Source organism: Felis catus, chromosome A3 (assembly GCF_018350175.1).
Source record: "Felis catus isolate Fca126 chromosome A3, F.catus_Fca126_mat1.0, whole genome shotgun sequence".
Lineage (NCBI taxonomy): Eukaryota > Metazoa > Chordata > Mammalia > Carnivora > Felidae > Felis > Felis catus.
The window spans coordinates 133,943,783-133,960,486 of record NC_058370.1 but is presented as its reverse complement, the minus strand read 5'-3'; the positions used below and the strand labels follow the sequence as shown (position 1 = coordinate 133,960,486).

At 41.5% G+C, this 16,704-nt stretch overlaps 1 protein-coding gene across 4 annotated transcripts in view; it reads right to left on the bottom strand.

The window, feature by feature from the left end:
- The window catches only part of MBOAT2 (membrane bound O-acyltransferase domain containing 2), a 125,906-nt gene that overhangs the window by 86,869 nt on the left and 22,333 nt on the right, over positions 1–16,704 (bottom strand). Inside the window, exon 1 of one of the 4 annotated variants that reach the window (XM_045054993.1) lies at positions 12,989–13,112. The exons of the other annotated variants lie outside the window; for them this stretch is intronic. The gene's annotated coding sequence lies outside the window, so the exon portion shown is untranslated. Of the gene's footprint in view, positions 1–12,988; positions 13,113–16,704 lie in introns of those variants that run through there. 4 annotated transcript variants of the gene reach the window in all.

The following is a 16,704-nucleotide window of genomic DNA, read 5'->3' as shown; positions in this document are numbered from 1 at the left end:
TTGTTAAACTTTACGTGTTAGCTATGATAGCACTAGGTGCCGTAATAAAGAGGCACACAGAAATGAGGTTCAGGTAACAGTCCGAAGCAGACATTCCTGGCCAGCGGGCGGCCTTCCCAGGCAGGCGACATAGGGGTCCTTGCTCCCTCCATGCTGGGGTGCCGTCATCCAGAACCTCATCGTTGCTTCACCCAGCCGTGGGAAGGGAAATACGAGAGCATCAAAAAGGCACCCTTCTTTCTCAAGAGCCCCAGCCTGAAAATGGGGCACAGATCGCTGTGGGCAGAGCCGGTGGTGGACCCTACCACAGTGCGAGGCCGCCAGGGCCCGTGGCCGGGCTGTGTGCCAGGACAGGGAGACACCGACTTCTGCTGGAGAGCTAGCCGTCTCCACCACCCTGTCATTATGTCTCATCTACTTTCCCATGTGGATATGACATTTCACAATTAAAAGAGTAAAATGAAACACTAGCTGTATCTGCCCAAGTAGTCATGAGTCTGACCCAAGAAATAAATTCAAAATGTCACTTTACACGCACAATTAAATTAGGAGGCCAAGGCATGAAACTGATAGTATTAAATTGTTATGCATGTATCTATGTCTTAAGTTTACTATGAATGTTTAAACCTATAAATCTTAATGTTAGACGTGTCCTAAAAGACCAACTGGTCCAGCCCTCAGTCCATAGAGTATTTCCCTCAGAAGCCGCCTGCAGATAGATGGTCAATCATCCATCTCGTGACTCCAGAGACAGGACAGGACGCTCACTACTTCACAAGCCAACTGTTCCATTGTGGGAAACCACTAACTTTTCCAAAATGCTTCCCGACAGAGACCTGAACTCTTCCTCCAAGAAGTCCTCCTTGCCATCCGTCTGGCCTCTGTCCCCACCCAGGCCAAGTCAAGTGTCCCTCGATGGTCCCACAGCACCTACACACACTCAGTGTGCTCGTCTATCGTGTGCACTTCCCCACGTACGTACACCTCTACGCTCCTCAGTGGGGCACAGAATCTGGTATAAGACACACAAACCTTCTTTCTTTCTTTTTTCTTTCTTTTTTTTTAAGGAATTGGCCCTATCTGTGTCTTCTAGAAAGACACAAAATAAGCCTAACTACCTTTCCACGAGGATGACTCCTTTGACGATGCGCCAACATCTTTCCACAGTAAGCCACAGCAGCTCATCAAATGCTATTTGGAGAAGAGCATTCCAGACTTTTGACCAACTTTGTCCAATTCATGTACACACTACTCAAATACAGAAAAACAGGTATTTCCCTGCTTTTGATATAACAATTTCTGAATCCTACAACACCAACATACAGCTTTCTTAAAGTCACAATTAGATACTTCGTTAACTGTATTTTAGATGACAAAAAACTGCTTAGGAATTTATTACTTGCTCTGACACCCACCAGGAACATTAAAAATCATGAAAAAGAATTCCAGATAAAAGTTCTAAGGAAATGTAAGTGGGGAAAAAAAAGACTTAAAAAGCATAAAGTTTAGCTTAGTTAAATATTTTCTTTGGAGAACAGGTTAAGAAGAGAGTTCAGTCCTTGTTTCAAATGCATCCATTCTCAGGGAGTGGGGAAGTAGAACTTTCTATATACTCTCAACACTAATGGCTTTTTTTTTTTTAATGTTTTATTGATTTTTGAGAGACAGAGACAGAGCACGAGCAGGGGAGGGACAGAGAGACAGGAAGACTCAGAATCTGAAGCAGGCACCAGGCTCTGAGCTGTCAGAACAGAGCCTGACACTGGGCTCGAACCTATGAACCATGAGATCATGACCTGAGCCAAAGTCGGATGCTTAACTGACTGAGCCACCCAGGCATCCAACACTAATGGCTTTTAAATGTTCAAATTAAAGTCAAGAATTACATAATATCTCCACAGTAAAGAGATAGAGAACACCTCAAACTATATATATAAAATTTTTTAATGTTTTTTAATTTATTTTTGACAGAGCACAAGTGGGTGGCGGGGGGCAGAGAGAGAGGGACAGAGGATCTGAAACAGGCCCGACAGCATCAGCGAGCTAGATATGGTGCTTGAACTCACAAACCATGAGATCACGACCGGAGTCAAAGTCGGACGCTCAACCAACTGAGCCACCCAGGTGCCCCCTCAAAACAAACTTTAATAGATTGCTCTTTCTCTTTATAAACCTTAGTTAATTAATGATCTTATTAATTCTAAATATTAAACACCATTCCTGCTCACAAATGATTGTGCTCAGATGGAAAAACTATCACATAAACCCAATTTCCCAAATTGTGAACTGAAATAGTCTATCAGAAAACAAAAACTTGATGGCTTTTTGTGTAGCAACTAAGCATCAGGTCCAATGTCACTTGGCGGAATATATCATGACTATACAAATAAATTAAGAGGAGAGAAGACTTCAATATAGACTCAGGAGCAAAACATCACACTCAACTCAACTAAAAATACCTATAGTTTTCTAATGACTAGGGGAACAGGAATTAAAAATAACTGCCCAACAGAAGTTTTTTGCTTGAGATTTAAATGTCATCCTGAATACACCAATATAATTCCCATTTGTAGCATGGGTGGTTTTAATGCTTTGGAGGTTCTGAAGAGCTAAGCAGAGCATCAGAACCCAAATAGAGCAAGGGTAGGAAGATGATAAGGCAAAAGAGAGTCAAGTAGCTTAACAGGCTTTGGAGTCCAACTACTAACTAGCAGTATGCTCTTGGACGATCTGCTTAACAACTCTTAACTTCAGCTTAAAAACCATCTTCATAGAGACAAACAACAACCAGCTAGAAGATATAATGGAAGGAAAAAAACCCACATACAACAGCATCCAGAAACACTAAGTCCCTAAAAATAATCTTAAAAAGAAATGGACAATATCTACATGAAGCAAATTTTAAAATGCCATACAGAGGAAGAGATCCAAAAACCACTTGACTAGAAAGGGCAGCCATTCTCAGAGAGAAAGACTCCAGCATCATAAAAAATGTTCATTGCTCCCTACGTCAATCGGTAAATGTAAATCTAACACAACAAAAATGTCAATAGGCTTTTTAGAAAAGAAGAAGATGATCTTAAAATTAATACAGAAATATAAACAAGTGAAATAGCCAGGAAATTATTTATAATGAGAGTGGACTTCCCCTGTCAGAGAGTAAAGCAAATTTAAAAGCTAGAATGAGGACCAGATAAAGAGACAGATCAATGAAACAGAAATGGAAGTCTAGAGACAGATTCAAACACATCACGGGCATGCAGAATATGATAAAGGTAAGATTTTAAAGTGTTCTGAAGCAAAACCAATAAAAAAAATTAGATGCAATTCTGGTACATAAATATAAATATAAAAATTTCCCTAACTGCCAAACACTATAAGCAAAGTAAAAAGATAAACAACAAACTTGAAAGGAATACTTACAAATCATACCATAAAAAGCTACTTTCCTCGATATATACAAAGCTGCTACAAATCGATAATAAAGAGAACAAAATAATAGAAAAATGGGCATGTATATGTATATACACGGTCAGTTCTCCCTCATATGAAAAGATGCCCAAACTCTAAAATAAGGTAAATGGAATTAAAATCAGAATAAGGTAACGTGTCACCTATCTAATTGGGTAAAATAAACTTCAAGAGCACTCTGCATTGTCACATGTATGAGGAAACATTGCTGGTGGCAGTGTATACTCACAGAATCCTGATGGAGAACAATTTGGCAATGTGGGAGAGGATATATTTAATGTTATGTATATGTATTGCAGCATTCTATAATGGGAAAAATTGGAAAAGACAGAGACTGGTTAAAGTATGGTACATTAAGTCAATAAAACGCTAAACAGCCATCAAAAAGAATAAGGCAGCCCCATAAGTACTGAGATGAAATGATCTAGATTTCCTGTAGCAGCAGACCGCTGTCCCTGCCAAGAACACCCTGATTTGGTTCAGTTACCAGGCAGCCACTTGCCTCAAGAAAAACTAGACCCTTTCCTAGTGCCATGGGGTGAGCAGTGACTGATCTCAGACAATCACTGCCAGCAACTAATTCAGGACATGTACATGTGCCGCAGTTCTGGTCCGTGAGAAATGAAGCTGAGGGTTCTTGGGAAAGTCTTCCTTACAGGTAAAAACGTCACGACATAGATATATGGGCTTTGCCCGGGGCCTCTGCAATTTACATGAGACCTGCTGAATGGGAAAGGCGCCTGGAAGTTAGTTGGGACGCTGCCTAAGAGAAATAAAGAGGACAGCAAAAGAGAAAGACCAAAGAAGCAGGCTCTGATAACATCATTACGCTGCTGAGTTAACCGATCCTGGAACATGCTATCCCTGAGCTTTCACAAGATCACAGACATCCCCTGGGGGATACCTCTGGAAAGATACCCCCGGAAATGGTAACACTGCTTGCCCTTCAGGGTAGAAGACAGGGGTAAAAGGAGACTTTTCTCATCGTATATCCCTGTCTACCTTTTTATTTTGCACCATGGGCATTTATTGTCTGTCCCCAAATAATTACATTTTTGTAAAGTGACACATGCTTGTTTTCGAATTTCCAAACATAAAAATTGGGCACCAAGATTTAAGATAATTATCTCATCTCCCTACACTGCCTCTGCATCGCGAGTTTCATCCCACAAATGTCACGTCATGGCAGCCAGGTCTCAAAGGATATAAGCATTTTCAAATGGGATTAGGTCACTGCTATATACAAACAACCCTCTCATCAAGCATAAAGTAACTTAAACTCCACTACTGTCAGAACCAACGTTAGTAAGGTAATACAAAGCTCTTCAATTGGAGAACTACAACCTCCTCATACAGAGTAAAAATAAATTCAAACCAAAAATCTGGAAAATTGGTTTTTGTAAACCACCATAAAAATCTACAGATTACCCAGTAAGAATAACATTCACGGGGCATCTGGGTGGCTCAGTCAGTTGAGCGTCTGACTTCGGCTCAGGTCATGATCTCACACTTCGTGGGTTCTCAAGCCCCACATCGGGTTCTGTGCTGACAGCTCAGAGGCTCGGAGTCTGCTTCAGATTCTGCGTCTCCCTCTCTGTCTGTCCCTCCCCCACTAGCACTATGTCTGTCTGTCTGTCTGTCTCTCTCTCAAAAATAAACATTAAAAAATGTTAGAAGAAAGGATAATATTCTTCACAACACTCAAATTGGACGCGTAAAGTGAATTCTTTACTGTACCCTCTTCGGCCTCATCATTCTGCCAAACCTGCCCCTTCCCTCTTGGGGCCCCATCTTAATTAACGGGATCACTTCCACCCAGCTCCTCAACTAGAAACTATGGAACATTTACTCATATTTTGGGGCTCCCAAAACTTTTTAAACCATTCCTACACAGGGGCACCTGAGTGACTCAGTCGGTTAAGCGTCTGACTTCGGCTCAGGTCATGATCTCACGGCTCTTGAGTTCGAGCCCCGTGTCAGGCTCTGTGCTGACAGCTCAGATTCTCTGTCTCCCTCTCTCTCTGCCCCTCCCCTGCTCACGCTCTGTCTCTCTCTCTCTTTCTCTCTCAAAAAAAACATTAAGTCATTCCTATACAGCACTTGTCGCTTGTCTGACTTCCCTTGAGACTGTGAGCTTCTCAAGGCTTGAGAATAAATTCTGTTCATCTCTGCATTCCCGCCTGTCCCCGAGTGAAGTGTCTGGATCCATTTGTGCTGCTAATTCACTGAAAGAAAAAGTGGGGGGGGGGGGGGGAGTCATGCCTCAGAGTTTGCTTAAAATCCAGGAGAGCAGACCATTAAGAATATAACAGCTCATATTTATCTTCCATCCCTCTTAGGGGCGTAAAGCTCTTCCTAGTAAGTGCTACCGTGAGAAACTTCATAACCAGAAACTTAAAAATACACATAGAAGCATAAGGATGACTTCTATTCCACATTCAACAAACACCGTTCAGGTACAATGACCAACGCAGACATGGTGGTTCTTGCACTCACACAATCTACAGGCAGCACAAAGACAAATGAAGAATGGTGATGGCTGCAAAGAAGGGTGGTAGGTCGAAGAGTGACGTCATGAGAACACAAAGTAAAGGGACTTACGTGGCGTGCCTCTCTGGACTATATCTTATCTCCTGAATTATATGGCAACTGCCTGAATTATATGGCAACTCCCACATAAACAAACACACTGGGCTTAGGCAGCAAAGCACCCTGCTCTACTGGGACAGGCACACACCTAGATACAACATTCTTTCCTCTATCATTGCCAGGCAAGGGCACACAGAACAGTAAGGCAAGAGCCAGACCTCCCACATCCTCCTACTCCACAGTGAAATCCAACATCATTAAAAACAGCCAGACTCCCAGGGGTTTATTAACTGACAGATCCTGAAGCATAGTCTCAGATCATCCACAGAAATCAAAAAGCAGTAAGCCTTTCCAAGTGCACAGAAGCAGAAAGCAAGCGATTTAATCAAGACCTCAAAGAGGTGAAAAGTACCTGTCTTCTACCCACCAGGTTAACGTGAGCTTATGTCCTTTGATTTAACTCTTAACCATCCATGTAAAACTCCTGGTAACTAGTTAAAAGGAATTTATTTATATTTGCCTATGAAATCAAAAGGTGCTAGATTAACGCATCCACAGCTGCTAGATTACAAAGCTCAAGTAAAGGCAATCTGCTGAAACAAATTTAATCCAGATAAAAATAAATAAACTCACCACACACACATCCCAAAATATCACATGAGCACAGACACAAAGAAAGGGTTAGTCTGCTTAACATCTACAACACTTGTCAAACTTACTCTGACATATGACTAACAAGTTGCTCATCCCTGAAGAGAAAGGGGATAAGTACAAGAACAAGGAGCTACTGCCCCTTTTATTAAGAGGGTTTAGAAAGTGTGTATCTGTGTGTGTGTGTGTGTGTGTGTGTGTGTGTGTACCCCTTAGAATCTGTCTCTTCTATGGTCACAAATAATGTTAGCAAATCGGAATACTTGTGACGGGAAAAAGAGTCTAAATTCACAACGACTGGATAAACAAATCATACTGTATCCTACAATAGAATGTTACTTAGCAATAAAAAGGAATGAACTATTATGACACACACAACAACATGGATAAATCTCAAAATAATTATATTGAGAAAAAAAAAACAATGAGGACCATGTGCGGTACAATTCTATTTATATAAATTTCTGGAATAGGCAAACCATTCTACAATGACAAAAAGCAGATCAGGGGGTGCTTGGAGATGCAGGTCAGGGGGAAGCAACAGGGAGGTGTGACTAAGGGGCACTTCAGGAGTGATGGGTATGTGCATTATCTTTATTGTGGTGAGTTGCTATGGATGGGTACTTGTGTCAAAACATCCACTTTTACATGTTAAATATGCACAGTCTACTACCTGTCAATTATACCTCTCAAAGGCTGTTTAAAATTTTTTAAATAGGGGCACCTGGGTGGCTCAGCTGGTTAAGCATCCAACTCTCAGTTTCAGCTCAGGTCATGATCTCACCGGTTCATGAGCTCGAGCCCCACATTGGGCTCTGTGCTGGGATTTTTCTCTCTCCCTCTCTCTGACCCTCCTGTGTGTGTGTGCGCGCTCTCTCTCAAAATAAATAAACTTTAAAAAAGTAAAAATTTTAGGGGCGCCTGGGTGGCGCAGTCGGTTAAGCGTCCGACTTCAGCCAGGTCACGATCTCGCGGTCCGTGAGTTCGAGCCCTGCGTCAGGCTCTGGGCTGATGGCTCGGAGCCTGGAGCCTGTTTCCGATTCTGTGTCTCCCTCTCTCTCTGCCCCTCCCCCGTTCATGCTCTGTCTCTCTCTGTCCCAAAAATAAATAAACGTTGAAAAAAAAAATTTAAAAAAATAAAATAAAATAAAATAAAATAAAATAAAATAAAATAAAAAAATAAAAATTTTAAAATAAAAATCAACTCATGTTGACCATCCTGGGGGTTTAAGTGAGAACGTGGTTGTGCGATTGAGATTACCTTTACTTTTAGAAGGCTATTTCATTTATTTCACTTACATATCATGCTTGTGGACAAGCAGTTGACAACAATGTTGGAATAAATACAGATAGGGAACACCTACAGGCTTGTATTTCCTCCCTGTTCATCACTGTCATGATTGAAAAAGCTAGACACATTTTAGTGAAAATTCTTCAAGTTTCTCAGAGAGTCTCTGTGACTCAATAAATGTCTGGTCTTCAGAAAGAATGGAGCTTAAAGATCATCCAGTCCAACGTCCTCAGTTTACAGACGTAAACTGAACATTCCGTCCACTCCTGGGGAGTTCATCTCCATGTTGCCGACACTTCCCTTTTCAGTCATTTTAGTCTGGACCTCTCCGTTAGGCTTCTGACTCATTTAATCGACTGCCCACTAAACCACCTCACCTCAACATCTAATAACTCTCTAAAACCGGCTGTGGTCCAAATGGGAACTCTTGATCCCACCCCCGACCCCAACCACCAACTTCTTACTCCAAAACTGACACATCTCAGCAAACGCACCATCACAAAATCAGTCGTTCAATCGGAAGCCTAGCAATGAACCTTGACGACTACTTATTTCTCCCCTTTCACACTGAATCCAGTCCTAAATCCTTGCAGCTCTCTCTCCAAGTTCTACCAGCCACGCATGTCCTAGCTCCATCTCGGCTGCCGCCCATGCCTCCCGCCCGAGCACCTACAGGTCCCCTTGTTTCCGCTCTCCCCTCTCCAAGTCAGCCACCGCATGCAGCCTGTCATGTGACCACATCAGTCCCCAGCTTCAAATAAAGCTAGGCGACTGCCCATCATAATTCAAATAAGCCTTTTCTCTGCCCTCCAAGAACCAGGCCCCCTTCTCCAGCCTCGTCTACCACTACTCCTCTCACTGACCATCTCTAAGCCATACTCATCTCCAACACAGCAAACTCATTTCCACCTCAAGGCCAAAGTCCCCCAACCTAACCCCACACCTGGAACGCACAAAACACAGATACTTCACCAGTGACATCTAAACTCAAACATCACCTTCCAAAGCTTCGCAGACCTCACAGGCTAAAGCAGCATCCCCAGTTGGCTGGGATCATATACCTCATTTGATTCACTTTAGGGTAAGTTATCACTAAAATTATCTCCTAAATTTGACTGCTTATTTATATTTGCTAATAAAATTTATTTATTAACGTATTCATTCCTGTTATCAGAAGCATTAGCCCAAATAAGAATAGCGGTCTTTTCCCAATTTAACTTGAAAGCACTCATATCCTGGGACATATGCACTACTGGGTAAAAAGCACCCACCCTAAAAAAAAAAAAGTCAGTTTCAATACTATTAATTTTATACAGCTTCGAATCATGCAAAAAACTCACTGGTTGCCCTGGGCTGCCTCATTAGCACCAGATTTCACGTCAATACAGTATCAGCTTACACATATGTTGATTTGATTTTGAAATTATACTGCCAACCACCAAAATCAGTATACTTTTCATTAAGGGTCATGTCAATATTAAAAGTATTAACTTTTCATGATTAGCTTGAGCTCTCAGATGCTGCCCTTGGAATATTCAGCCGTTAAGCACTTATATAATACATTATCCAAATGAGCCAAGATAAGCATTTTTAATTTCTCACTTTTTTTTAAAGAACTTTTAAAGGTTTCAGACATTGCTATCAAAAAAATATCACAAGTTATCTGTAGGTCTCTCAATGTCATACACTGTACATTATTCTACAGTAAATCTTTAAAAATAACCCCAGAATATGGGGCGCCTGGGTGGCTCAGTCGGCTGAGCGTCTGACTTCGGCTCAGGTCACGATCTTGTGGTTTGTGAGTTCGAACCCCGCGTTGGGCTCTGTGCCGAAAGCTCAGAGCCTGGAGCCTGCTTTGGATCCTGTGTCTCCCTCTCTCTCTGCCCCTCCCCTGCTCATGCTCTGTCTCTCCCTCTCTCTCAAAAATAAATAAACATAAAAAAATTTTTAAAAATTAAAAAAAAATAATAATCCCCAGAATGCACATTTCATGAGAACAGGGGTTTTTGTCTATTTTGTTTACTGTAACCCTTAGCACCTATTCCTGGTATATGAGCAGCACTGAACAAATATGTGTTGTTAAATATTTGCACACTACTCACATTTGGTCTTACTGTAATCAGATCACCATATCATTCCAAATGTATGTATAAGCTCTTATTCCTATTGCTTGATATAATTTTAATATTAAGCTTGCACTGAAAAGTAACTCTTTGATGCAATCACAACCAAAATGGACTTCCAAATTATGTGGTGATGTCTGGAGAACTGATCGCAAGGGACTGACATCTGTCCTCGTCACACAGGGTACGCAGAGGAGGCAAGACTCCACACAGTAGCGATACACGGTCTCTGCCACCAAACTCCTAACACGAGTTTCCGCTCTCGGGCCGGGGAGGAAACACAGCTGGAAGACCATCTGTACATCCCAAATTATCAAATATTTACACCAACTCCGAGGTGAACGGTAAGCAGCTCCACACAGCTGATAAAGAAAGTCAACACAAGTAGTCAAAGGCAGCAATTATGAACCATAGGAAAGTTGTTCAGTTTCGAGGTGTGTTACTAGTAATTTATTACTAATGAAAGTTAAAACAGTCCCTCAAGGTTGCAAACAATTTACTTTAATAAAGGTTATCCCCAAAGCCTTACTCTTGCCCTCCCATTTCTAAGAAAACAGCAGCAGAGATGCAACCGGTTTGCCGGGAACTATATGTGACACACTGTACGGAAATGGGAATGTGTCTCATGTGAATGTCACCCAGCATATCATAGCGGGCTGACAACTGTGGATCTAAAGAAAGCAGCACATTACTACCTAATAAACTATAAATACAAATCCTTGCTCCAGCCATAACCAAGTAACCTCTGGCATTTCTAACCTCTTTATGTCATGTTTCTTAATAGGAAGGTAAGAATAACCTCTATCTACATTTGTGGATTATGAAATTTACAAAGAAAAACACACAGACATTACACACAGTTCCGATCCTTTACCGAACACGGTCTGCCTGCCTGGCCAGCTGAACTGAGTCACAGCAGATTCAGAACCCACTAGGGGAGCTCCACTTATAGGAGGCATCTGGAATAGTCCAATTCACAGAAACAGAAAGTAGAGTAGTAGTTACCAGGGGCTGGGAGAGGCGGAGATGGAGAGTTGTTGTTTAAGAGGTATACGGTTCCCATTTCACGAGATGAGAACATTCTGGAGATGTGCTGCACAACAATGTGACCACACTTCCCACTACTGAACCATACAGTTAAAAATGATTAAGGTGGTACATTTTACATATTTATATATGCTATATGTCATCATAATTTTAAAAATTTTAGTTATTTCAAGAAATAATCAAGAACATCAAAAGACAGCATAAGGAAAATGGAAACTCAGGCTACAAACTGGAAGAAGATATTTTACAACACATATAATGGACAAAGAATTCAAATCTAAAACAGAGAGAACCCCTAAAAACATTAGGAAGAAGACAAACTACCCAAATTTTGAAAAGTCAAAAGAATGAGCATTTCACAGAAGAAAAATACAAGTGGCCAGGAGCTAAAAATACTGATTTTCTTGTGTTCAGAAAAAAAATGAAGTAAAAATCACAAAATATCTTTTCATACCCAAAAGACTGGCCGAAATGTATCAGTCTGCTAACACTATGTGCTAGGTGATGGTGAGGATGTGGAACAGAATTTTAATACACTGTTGGTGGGGGGTTTATATTGGTATAACCGCTTTGGAAAACAGTTTGGCATTGTTTAATATAGTTGAAGATACATTCCCCATGACCATTAATTACACCCTAGGTAGATAAACCTTAGAGAAACCCTTGCATGTGTGACAGGCAGACAAGAACAAGAACTTCACTACAGCCTTATTTATAAATAGTAAACAACTGGAAACCACCCAAATGGCCTTGGTCAGGAGAGCACAAATAAGTTACAGCATATTCACACTGGACAGAAGTAGGAACAAAAGACCTGCAGCTACGGCGAGCAAAAGAAATCTATCTGGCAACCATAATATTGATTTAAAAAGCAAGACTCAGAAGAAAACATACAGTATAAATCACTTAAATAAAGGTCAAAAGTCAACACTGAGCAAAACTAAACACCATGCTGTTTAAAGATACATACACTTATAGCTACCACTATGAAAAGGAAATGATGAACCCCAAATTCGAGAAGGCACTCCTCTCTTGGATGAGCTCTGAGGGGCACCCAGGGAGCTCGAAAAGGTCTCCTGAAACTTGGAAGTGTGGGTAAGGATTTCAAAATCAACTCCCCAGAAAAGGGAGGATATACTAGGACAAAAGGCTCTAAAAATAAGTGAAGAACTGTGGGGGATGGAAGGGAAAAGGAGAGAACTAGAAACCCCCCAATATTATTAACTTTTATTTTCTAAGTAATAGCAAACCAACTTCTAGATAGCAACTTAAACTTGACATCACCTGTAGCACTAGTCAAATCTGCTGTAATTTTAATGTGCTAACGGCAAATGTCAGTTTTAGCTTTTAAAATTCCTATTATGGCACCAAATAGTATAAATCCTTCAGCCTCCCTATAGTCATTATCACAAAGAGAGACATCAAGACCGGAAAGCCAGTCGCCGCCCCCCTGGTCACAGAAGGAAGAGCAGAGCAGGAGCGGAAGAGCAGGGAGAGGCTCCTGTAGACACGCCGCCGGAAGGAGATGGAAAGGCTGGCAGCTACGTGAAAATGCAGCTTGCTCAGAGCCCTCCCACTCCTGACCGGTGTCCCTCTAAGAAAAAAAAATGTAATACACTGGCAGACTGTCTTCGAGGCTCCAAATATATCGACACATATATTTTTCCTCGGGGAAAAAACCTAAAATTTCCCATTTCTTTTTCTGATAGCTTATAACATCCAAATCAAATTCTGAGTTCTCCACTGCTCAACTAGCTGTATTAGCTGGGACCTGAGGTCAGACACACAGAGCCACTGATGCTGACTGAGCGATCACCTGTTTTCTTCTTTTTATTCACAGTGCTCCCAGAAAGGATGTGCTTGTTTGATTTTAGTTTTTCTCATCATTCTAATCAAATTACCACAGGCTGTTTATTCTGTCAAGCCAAATTCTTAGTCTGAACGCACAATGGAATTCTTTAACTGAATCCTGAGCCCTCCCCTGTATTCTAAACTCCAGACTCACAGTCAATGGTCTACTCAACATTTCTACTTCAAAGTCTAGCAGACCTCTCAAACTCAACGCAGCCAAAGGAAAATCCTTCATGTCCGTCCTTTCCCACGCTCCAAAGCCACTCTCTTCCCTCCTCCCATCATTTGCCCAGATGCTCAGGCCAAAAACAGGAGCAGGCGTCATCCCCCCTCTTCTCTCCTGTGCATTTTAGACCCATCGGCAAGCGCACGGCCGGTCACGCCCCCCAGCACAGGCCAGCCCCGCCCCTCCAGTACGGGACACCGCCGGCCCCACCCGCAGTGCAGGTCCCGCCCCTCCAGCAAACCACCGGCCCCGCCCCGCAGCACAGGCCAACCCATTTACCCCCTCTCTCCCCTCCCAGCTCCCCCTCTCCGCCAGCACACTGCACCCCTGCAGCCCACCCTCGTGTGTGGGCTGCTCAGAATGACTTCTTCCAATGAGCATAATGTGGAAAGTGGGGTAAAAAAGAAAACTCAGTGGTGAACCCGGACAAACACTGCCTAGCCTGTGATCAAAATTACACCAAAGGTGATAAGTCAAGTTGAAAGCAGGCACCTTGATAAGAAGTGATGAAAACAACACTGCACCTCGGTGCCCTTCCAAACACCCACAGCCCAGGCTGACTGATCATGAGGAAAACATCAGACAAATCCCACTTGAGCATGCTACAAAACGACCAATACTCCCCAAAGCTGTCAGATCATCCAAACCACAGGAAGTCTGGGAAACTGTCCCCATCTAGAGGGATGTAAGGAAACACGACAACTAAATGTAACATGGGAAACTCTACACAGGACCCTGGATCACAAAAGGAACTTCTTATGAGCTGCCATCTGCCAGCCGGGAAGAGAGGCCTCACCAAATCCCCACCAATGCTGGCACTCTGACCTCAGACTTCAGCCTCCAGAACAGACTGTTGTTTAAACCATTCAGTCTATGGTATTTTGTTATGGCAGCCCACGGTAATATACACCTTAAGTAAAAACCAAGGAAATCCAAATAAAGTATGGAATTTAGTTAATAATAACATACCAATATTGGTTCACTAGTTGTGATAAAGGTTCACACTAATATACCGTATTAACAACAGGAAAAAAGTAGATGTGAATTATATGGGAACTTTCTGTACTATCATCACAACTCTCTATAAATTTAGAACTGTCCTAAAATGAAATTTAGTTAAGAAAAAAAAATTCAAATGGCTTCCTATCCTATTTAGATTCTAGCCATATTCCCGCCAATCTCTTTCAACTCATTACCTAACACTCTGGTCTACCAAGTTCACTTTCATGAGGGTTAGTTGCCTGGGATATAGGTCACCTAAGTGTATATGCATTTGTCAAATCAGATCAAACTATATACACTTTGGATCTGTCCATTTCACTGTACGTCAGTTATACTTCGATAAACTTTTTTTTTTAAAAAAACACGTGATTGACAGAATGAGAAATTTGACAACATAAAAACTACCCCTAAACTTGGTAGCTTAAAAGCAACAGTATTTCTTTTGCTCTTGAATCTGCAATGTGAGCAGAGCTGAACAAGAGCTCATCCCTGCTCTGCCTGACATCAGCCAAGGACTGAAATTATCTAAAGGCTCACTCACTCATGTCAGATCCTTGGCGCCTGCCATCTGAGACTTCAGCCGGGGCTGTAGGTTAAAACACCTACACCCGGCTTCTGTGTGCCCGAGGCTTCCTCACGACATGGTGGCTGGGTTCCAAGGACAAGCCCTCTGAGAAAGAGAGAAATAAAGACAGAAACAGAACCACACATACTGAAAGAAGTTGTAGCCTTTTAATGAACTAATCCTGGAAGTGAACTATATTCCAGTGGAATATATTGGAAGCGACGCTTCTAACATATTCTGTTAGCTGGAGCAGTAGTAATAGACCTGTCCAGGTTCAAGGGGAAAGGAACTAAACTCCATCCTTGATAGGTAGTGACAATACTGGAAACAGTGCTGTGACCATTTTTGGAAAATAAAAATTACCACAGACTGAAATATAAAATTAAAGGAAGTCTCCAAAAGACACAGATAGCAAGAGAGAATATCTAGACTTAAATCATCCAAGATGTCAATATTTAACCAGTAAGAGTTCCAGAAAGAAAGAAAAAATAGAGAGAGAGAAGAAGGAGGAGGAGAAGGAGGAGGAGGAGGAGGAGAAGAAGAAGTTGTTATCTTCAAAACAATTCCACAGGATTTCCCAGAGTTAAAGAATATGAGTCCTTGGGGCACCTGGGCGGCTCATCAGGTTGGGCGATCGACTTCGGCTTAAGTCACGATCTCGCAGTGGGTGAGCTCGAGTCCTGTGTCAGGCTCTATGCTGACAGCTCGGAGCCTGGAGCCTGCTTCGGATTCTGTGTCTCCCTCTCTCGCTGCCCCTGCCCTGCTCATGGTCTGTCTGTCTCTCCGTCTTTCAAAAAGGAATAAACATTAAAAAAAAAAAATTTTTTTTAAAAAGAATATGAGTCCTCAAACGAACAACTTACCAACAATCCACACTGAGATAATATGAAATTTAAGAACATGAAGAAAAACAGAAAATCCTACAAATCTCCAAGGGAAAAAAAAATCAGGTCAACTACACAGATAAGAGAACCAGACTAGCATCAGACTTTTCATCGGCAATACTGTATGCTGCAAAATAACAGCACGATGCCTTAGGGGTTATGAGGGAAAGTTATTTTCAACCTAAAGTTCTACGAAGATATTTTTAAATATGTAAAGACTCAGAAAGCTGACTTTCCATGTACTCTTTCTTAGGAAGTCAGTTGGAAATGTGCTTCAGCAAAATAAAAGTCTAAACCAAGAAAGATGGCACAGGATTAAAGAAATAATGAATCTGGCTCATCTATGTGGTCAGAAAAGCTGCAGAATGACAACTGTGCATCAGGCCAATCGAGCCATCCACCCAGATTGGAGGTGGAAAGTGGAAGGCTCCAGAAGACAATTATCCAAGGAAAGTAAAATAAATTCTCAAAGTGTAGATGTTATTCCTAAGGATTTGGAATTCAAAATTTAAGTCAGCAACACTCTTTCCAAATTTCCACAATGGGCAAGTATTCTTAATTTTAATAATAAAAAAATTATACAAAAATTTTCTTCAATCGCCAATGTAAAGGACAGAAAGCTACTAAGAAAAAAAGGCTTTCAATTTTTAACTTTAAATTGACTTCCCCTGCCTAAAACTAAGTCTTTGAAAGTTTTTTTTTCTCCCCAAAGTGAAATAATGACCATTAAAATCTTACGCTCCCCAACCCGCAAAGTCATTTTCTGTTTAGCTGCCAATGAAAATTTCCAGCTTTTAATGGTTCCATCCTGTGTCCTAGAAGAAGCAATTTACAAAACATACATAATTCTAAAAAAAAGTGAGATTTTATTGCTTTCTAGCTGGTACATCCACACAAAAACCATTTCCATCATATGTTTACGCTCATTTTAGAAGTAACCACCTGTCAAAAGCACTTATGTGTCCACGTGCACACGGAAGGGAGAACCACTCAGTACAACCGTC